The sequence below is a fragment of the Panicum virgatum genome, chromosome 6K, assembly GCF_016808335.1.
Source record: "Panicum virgatum strain AP13 chromosome 6K, P.virgatum_v5, whole genome shotgun sequence".
In the NCBI taxonomy this organism is placed as follows: Eukaryota; Viridiplantae; Streptophyta; class Magnoliopsida; order Poales; family Poaceae; genus Panicum; species Panicum virgatum.
This window is the reverse complement of record NC_053141.1, coordinates 45,449,649-45,455,750: the sequence shown is the minus strand read 5'-3', so window position 1 is coordinate 45,455,750 and position 6,102 is coordinate 45,449,649. Positions and strand designations below refer to the sequence as shown.

Here is a 6,102-nt window from a genome sequence, read left to right as displayed (position 1 = left end):
GTTTTCTCATTCTGCTAATCGATCTACTGGAAGAAAACCGTTCACTGTGTGCAGGCGAGCGGCTGCTTCGCTCTCTATGTCAAGATCGCCTCTCCTTGTTTGTTCAGTAGCGTGCCGCTCACTGGAAGCGGCGGGGTAAATTCAGGGCAATCAAAGAGGGAGATGCCAACACCAGCTTCTTTCATGCACGCGCCTCCCAGCGGATGCGCAGGAACAACATCCAGGTCATTGACATGGACGGCGCGAGGCATGTCACACAAGCAGCCAAAATGGCCGCCCTGACGGCTCATTACACCCGTTTGCTGGGCGAAACGAATGATGCTTCCTGGAGTTTTGATATCGGACAAATATATTCCAGTCGACCTGCTGCTCTTGGTCCGCCCCTGATTGCCCCTTTCACCGAAGAGGAAGCCAAGACTGCTGTTGCTGCTATGAATCCAAACAGCGCCCCGGGTCCTGATGGCTTGGGCCCAGGTTTCTACAAAGCTGCTTGGCTCACGGTGAAATCCGACATCATGAGGTTCCTGGAGGCTTTCCATGATGGCACCACTCAGCTGGAGAGCATCAATCGGGCTCACATTGTGCTCCTGCCAAAGAAAGAGGGCGCCACGGCCCCTGGAGACTTCCGCCAAATATCTCTACAGAACTGCCCTGTCAAGATACTCACCAAGATCCTAACTACTCGGCTTCAACATCAAATTCAGGCTCTGGTTGATACGGACCAAACGGGTTTCATCAGTGGACGGTCCATTTCAGAAAACTTCATCTACGCCACCGAGCTTATTCAGTGTTGCCACCGCCGTCGCCGACCAACTATTGTGCTCAAGCTAGATTTTACCAAAGCTTTCGACTCGGTCAATTGGTGCAGTCTGATGAAGATCATGCAAGCAAGAGGATTCCCCCCACTCTGGCTACACTGGATGCTGGAGATCCTCCAAACGTCGCGCTCAGCCGTCCTCGTCAACGGTTCCCCTGGGCCATGGATCAACTGCAAGCGTGGGCTTAGGCAGGGCGATGCATTGTCGCCCTACCTCTTCATACTCGTCGCTGACCTGCTGCAATGGTTGATCAAAGATTGTGGCTTTGTCTGGCACCCGCTGATCGACGCCCCATGCCCAGTCCTCCAGTATGCTGACGATACGCTCATCCTGATTCGTGGGACATCTGAAGATGTCATCAACCTAAGGAGTATACTTGATTCCTTCTCTGATGCTACCGGCCTGAAAATCAACTACCATAAGAGCACAACAGTCCCCATGCATGTTCTAGAATCAAAGCTGCACCGGCTGATGAAAGTTTTGCAGTGAAAACAAGCCACCTTCCCGCAAGTGTATCTGGGCCTCCCTCTCTCCAATGTGAAACTGAACCTGCAAGCTTTTGCCCCACTGATCGCCAAAGTTGATCGACAGCTTTCCGGCTGGAAGGCCCTGCTGCTCAACCATGCTGGCCGCCTGGTCCTAATCAACTCGGTTCTCGACGGCATGCCAGCACACCTCATGTCTGCCCTGCTTCTCCCTGCCGGCACAATTGAAGCTTTTGATAAACGCAGGAGAGCTTTCCTCTGGTCTGGACAGGCTACTGCAACTGGTGCGCAATGCCTTGTGGCTTGGGACAAAGTTTGTCTCCCCAAACAAGACGGTGAGCTCGGTGTGAAGCAGATCTTGATACAAAATGCTTGCCTACTCTTGAAGCTCCTACACCGCCTCCATCATCCAGGTGACTCTTCGTGGGCTGCATGGGTGCGCCAACGCGTTGACCTTCACACCCTGCAGGGAGAGGTTGAAGGCGCTCACTGGGATGGCCTCCGCACTCTGCTCCCCGCTTACCGCCAACTAACTTCAGTCTTAGTCAAATGTGGCGCAACAACTGCGTTCTGGGAAGATCGATGGCTTGGTGCGGAGCCCCTGTGTTCCAGGTTCCTTGTGCTATACAGTCATGTGGCCAAACATTGTGCTTCTGTCCGCGACACTGTTAACCACGGGATCCTCCAGTACCTTGTGCCACGGCTCAACTGCCAAGCGCGTTCCGAGCTCGCTGCTGTCCAACTAGCCATGAATGATTGGGAGCCGAACGTCTGTGATTCCTACAACTTTGTTTGGCAAAACCACGCTCCACCAAAGGTCAAGTTCTTTGCCTGGCTTCTCCTCCAAAACCGCATCCAATGCAGCCACAACTTGAAGAAGAAACACGTCATGGATACTGACACTTGTGAGCTCTGTACCCGCTCCACTGAAATCGCCGACCACCTGATAACAGGCTGCCCTTTTGCCCAATGCTTCTGGCGTCACATTGGCTGGAACCCAGCCCACATCCTACCCGTCGATGACCTTTGGCGAATTGAAGCGCAAGCCGGTGCTCCCACTCGGTCGCTGCATACTATGATTCTCCTTTGTTGCTGGCATCTCTGGAATCGTTGCCATGACGTGGTCTTCCGAGGCATGCCTCCGAACCTCCACCGGCTGCTCACCGCTTGCCGTGAAGCGACTGAACTGTGGCGCTGGCGCTTACCGGCTGCTCTGCGCTGCGATTTCGACTACTGGAGAAATGTTTTTTTCATTTAACTTACCCCAAGTTCTGTTGTACTTTACTCCATGAACAGCCTACCAAGGCAATGTAAACGCGCCATGCGCGGCACTCTCCATCACCGGTTCTCCGGCATCTATGGAAGTTGATTCAGGTGGGGACTCATCGTCCCCCCCGGTGTATCTGCTTTCAAGTGTCAAAAGTAGCTCCGCAACTTAACAAAGGCATCATTTGAGAATCTGGTGAAAGGCTACTAAGCTTGAACAGTGGACCTCGCCTTTTATGATCAATGTGAGAACAGAACACAGCATCCACCAATTGGTTTGGTACCGGACGAGCAATCTGAATGTTAACATCAGGGAAACAGAGCAACTGGGAAAGAGTATAGATGCTTTTGTCAGCTGGATAATCTCAATTACACTTTATTCGCACCGAATTTGTCGAGAATGTCAATGGTTTTGATACATTTCTTTCTGTATTGGCTTACTGTGTTGTTAAAATTTCCCATTTGTTAGGAATTTCCAACAGAATCTTTACTGTATTGACTTACTGTGTTGTTAAAATTTCTGTAGTTTTGCAATGTTTACTGTCTCGTGCGAAGCAGCAAGGATAATAAAAAATTCCAATCCACAAAGTCAACTTCATTCTGCTAAAATTCACACTTGCAGTGTTTAACACACACAAAGATTTCCTTACAATCCAAAACTATTCCTCAACCAGTAAAACAAGAACATAGTTCCATTCTGCTACAACAAAACGCTGTCACAATTAAGTCCTGACAACTTAGAGCTGAATCTATTTAAACAGCAGTCTGGGCGCTCGTTCCGAAGAATAGCCACCTAGAGAATGTGCCATTGCTTCAAAGCCCAAGTTGGCCATAGCCCAACACCATAATCTACATGCTCCCAAGTGTGTAAGGCTGCTTTGTTGCATGTCTTGAAATTGGACGCTGACTTCCTTGTAGCAGCAGCCAAGGCCCAACTGCCCAAGGGCAATGGTGAAAACCCAGAAGCTTATCTTTAAGTTCATCGTGATATGGCAATAGGGAGATAACCAACTCTTATGCAACTTTTCCAACTCTCTGCTTCCTCCTACAGGATTTGAACTGACATCTTCGCAGGATACCTGTTTAGTGGATCAAAACAAAGGGATCAAACTTTTAAACAGCTGAACACCAAACAACTTGATAGGGGATATTAAATACAGTAGTTTCTTTTATATGAGGTGACATAAGGGAAAATAAATGGACCATCCGCAATCCTCAAGTAGGCTAGCTGTATCCTGAATAATTTATGGTGACATACAGTGGACGCAAGAACATCGCATCAAGCCATCAACTACCTTAAGGTAGGGCGTTTTATTGTTTTATTATGACAAAGCAGGGTGCTTTATAGAAGTGTTCCTTGTCAATAAATATCAATCTGGTGTTTCTCATGTGAGAAGGACAGCCTCAGACTGCCAAGTTCTCAGTTCAGTAGCAGCTTATGCCCTGTGATGACTCACCACCAAACCTTAATTAAAAGTAGAAAAAAAAGACAAATGTTTGAATGAAGCCTTGTTGTTCCATGAGAAAGAGCATTACATAATCTATGGATGTTCTGGGTTGAGTGTTTCCGTCACTGCAGAAACTAATGACACCCTCATTTCATGTGTCCAGTTACATGATTAAGCTGCACAATTACCAGGCTGCTCCAAAGTCCTGAATCCTTACCTGATAACCATGGTGTATTTGTACCTTATGCCACTGGGATATTTGGCTCACCATGGTTCACAAAAGACTCAGCACGCATCATGCGCAGAGTGACAGTGTCCCAAGAGATGAGATGGTCCATAAACTTTGTAATATATATTAGCTTATCATCCTGCAAAGTTGCAAAGGAAGCACCACAGATGTTTTCTGCTAAATTTTTTAGAACTAATTTGCTGAACAAGTACACAAAAAAGAGAGGTGAACAGAAAAGGACAAATGTCAGTATATGGCACAAAGTAGGATCTAAAAACTTGGAGTCAATGTCCTTAACTCCCATAAGTCTAGGCTGGCAATTGGCTTCAAGAAGAGAATATGGGATGTCATTGCAAAGTATGTACTGAAAATGTTACTCTAAATATTTCAACGTATACATCCAAGGGAAAAAGCAGTCTAGTAAACATACAATATCGCCAAAAGCAAGAGGGGAGATGGCATTTCGTGTATGAACTACTGAAAGCTTTCTCTCATTTCTCCTCACTGCAACAAACATTCAGCAGAATATAACCTAACTTAGAAATTAGCTTTAGAAATAGCACACCAGAAAATCAGCAAGTTAATCCATACTGCCTTTACATGAAAGATAATGGAAGGAAACTTACAGACAAGCCAAACCCAACCAGACCCCAATAGTTGTAAGGCTTAGGAAATAAAGTCTTCCCTGAAATTAGTAAACGGGCCAAAATCCTTTTCAATCTGATGGTAAGCCGCCACCTTCTGGTTGCATTGATTCCCAGAAGAAGTGATGGTTCATTCCAGACCTGCATGTCAGATGACACAAGGTTGAAGCTCTAAAAACTCTCCTCTATTGGTGAAAGCATGACATGCAGTTTTTTTGCCCCCGAAAAGAAAACAAGTGACATGGAGCAAATGGGATATGTTAACAAATTTCAATAAATATACCTGTGCTGCATTATTATATTCTGGTAATGGATTGCCATTGTTGTGTGCTTCTTTTATCAGGTCCTCCAGAGTGTATCCATACAGGGGGCTGCTAGCAAGCTGCTTATTTAAGCCCTCCACATAATCCCGATGGTGTTTACCCCAATGAAGTGCAACTGTTCTCCTGCTCATATAAGGTTCCAGAGCATCCTGAACATCAAACAACAAAAGCAACCCAAATGTTAAAATTTTGACACACATAATGACAGCACCCAAATATGTTTACAAAGCTCACAGTACACACCACTTTATATGGCGGAGTTGTGAGCCCGTAATAGGACACAATTTTTGAATATCTACGAGATACACCACCCTACCTCCGTATTCTCTGCAATAAACACCATGCACAAACAGAACCTCAATTTCTAGCATGTCCAGCAGCAACTTAGAGTCTTAACTAAACCAGCAATATCGATGTGTCGCGTTCTGTGCCCAACTGCACTGCACTGCACTGCACATTATAGGCAACAGTGAGTGTAGAGCAGAACAATGCAATATCTGACTTTTCCAAGCATAGGAATGCTGCCCAAAAGAAACAATTAATTGAAATGATCTTTGGAGTTTTAGAACTTACAGCACATAAGCAACAGGAACCGTAAATGGTCACAGAGTAACTATATAATTGTTCAATAAACCAATGCGTGCTTCCATGGGTCAGCTTACACCTTACAGACCAGCAAGTATCCAGCCAGCTCCAAAACTGAGCTTAACTCCAATAAAATTTATCGCCAGCAGAAGAAAACAAGCTAGAAATTCTGGTGATTTGGTAAGTAAATAAGATAACTTGAAAGAAACCATGAACCCATACCCATTGGAGCATACCTGCTTTCGCGTCCAGTCATACTGGCGTGTGGCCACAGCTGGCGGCAATTGAGTACTGACGCACGGGA

At 46.2% G+C, this 6,102-nt stretch overlaps 1 long non-coding RNA gene across 3 annotated transcripts; it reads right to left on the bottom strand.

The window, feature by feature from the left end:
• Positions 1 to 3,580: 3,580 nt before the first annotated feature.
• On the bottom strand, positions 3,581 to 5,812 carry LOC120712996. Of its 3 annotated transcripts, XR_005691135.1 has the most exons (7): positions 5,787 to 5,812; positions 5,530 to 5,663; positions 5,174 to 5,362; positions 4,873 to 5,031; positions 4,677 to 4,750; positions 4,235 to 4,570; positions 3,581 to 3,648 (listed from the first exon to the last, which is right to left on the bottom strand). It is a non-coding gene; the product is annotated as an uncharacterized LOC120712996 (long non-coding RNA). The 3 variants fall into 3 exon arrangements; XR_005691136.1 differs by lacking the exon at positions 3,581 to 3,648 and having other exon boundaries at positions 3,656 to 4,570; positions 5,457 to 5,663; XR_005691134.1 differs by lacking the exon at positions 3,581 to 3,648 and having other exon boundaries at positions 3,656 to 4,570.
• Between the last annotated feature and the right edge of the window lie 290 nt (positions 5,813 to 6,102).